At 63.1% G+C, this 301-nt stretch overlaps 1 protein-coding gene across 1 annotated transcript in view; it reads right to left on the minus strand.

Moving 5' to 3' along the window:
• The window catches only part of LOC103768333 (cyclin-dependent kinase 4), a gene marked incomplete at both ends in the record, with an annotated part of 1,155 nt that overhangs the window by 524 nt on the left and 330 nt on the right, over nt 1-301 (minus strand). The window lies entirely within an intron of this gene.

Below are 301 nucleotides of genomic sequence, written 5' to 3' on the forward strand. Positions count from 1 at the left end.
GGGAGGTGGTGCCGGTCCCCCCCCCCATGGCTAGGGAGTAGGGCTGGGGGGTAAAGCCACGAGGCAAGAGACAGCTCTTGTCACCCCCAAAACACAGCTGTGGGGCAGGAGATGCCATCTACCCCTCTCCCTCACCCTATGGCTATTGGAAAGGTCTATGTGGTGATGCCACGAGACAGGAGACGGCTCTTCTCCCTCACCCACAGCCTTGGGAGAACACCACAGGGCAGGCATTGGCACAAACCCCCCCACCATGGCCACAGGGCTGGAGACGTCCACCACCCCCCTCTGTCCCCACCCC

This window comes from Merops nubicus, unplaced genomic scaffold, assembly GCF_000691845.1.
Source record: "Merops nubicus isolate BGI_N331 unplaced genomic scaffold, ASM69184v1 scaffold38982, whole genome shotgun sequence".
Classification (NCBI taxonomy): Eukaryota; Metazoa; Chordata; class Aves; order Coraciiformes; family Meropidae; genus Merops; species Merops nubicus.